This window comes from Eurytemora carolleeae, unplaced genomic scaffold, assembly GCF_000591075.1.
Source record: "Eurytemora carolleeae unplaced genomic scaffold, Eaff_2.0 scaffold202, whole genome shotgun sequence".
Classification (NCBI taxonomy): Eukaryota; Metazoa; Arthropoda; class Copepoda; order Calanoida; family Temoridae; genus Eurytemora; species Eurytemora carolleeae.
The window spans coordinates 47,503-48,252 of record NW_019396233.1 but is presented as its reverse complement, the minus strand read 5'-3'; positions in this window follow the sequence as shown (position 1 = coordinate 48,252).

The following is a 750-nucleotide window of genomic DNA, read 5'->3' as shown; positions in this document are numbered from 1 at the left end:
CCCCCCCTCCGGAAGTTTAAAGGTAGAGTAATGATTTTTCCTTAATCTAAATTATGACCATTGCAATTACATTTGTATAATTTATTGAAATACTTCATTTAAAATTCAAATCTAGATTTGTTCATACTCTATTTAATGTTCCAGACTCTATTTAAGGTTCCAGACTCTATTTTCGAAATACGTGTTTTATTAACAATACTTGCAGCGAGCTCATTTTTTGGTTGATAGCTCATGCATGACACAATATATATGCTTAGTTGTTTATATACAGGGTTATCCACAAAGGATGAGACTGTAAAGACGACTTGAAACTCTTAATATATGACGATCTTGAGGTATGAAAGAGTCTTCTGCCTTGAGCATAGTTTTTGATTTGGCTAAGAAAAGAACACGTTTACAAATGCAGGAATCATGAACAAACAGATACAGATCAATTATGAACAAACAGACAGAGATCAATCATGTAAATTTCGTACATTCAGGGGCGTATTCAGGGGGGGGGCTATGGGGGCTAAGCCCCCCTGGACCCGTGAAATCTATAGATTTCAGGTGGTTTTCAGGCACTAACGGGTGCTGAGAGCCTGAGCCCCCCTGGAAAGAAAAAAAAAATTAAGCCCCTCTGGACAAATTCCTAAATACGCCCCTTCGTACAGTGTACAGTGTTTACATGTTCAGTCTTCTTCGAGGTCTCATAGTTCGTGGGTTAACCCTGTACAAAAGTATAATCAGCTGAACCGAATTTTAATGAAT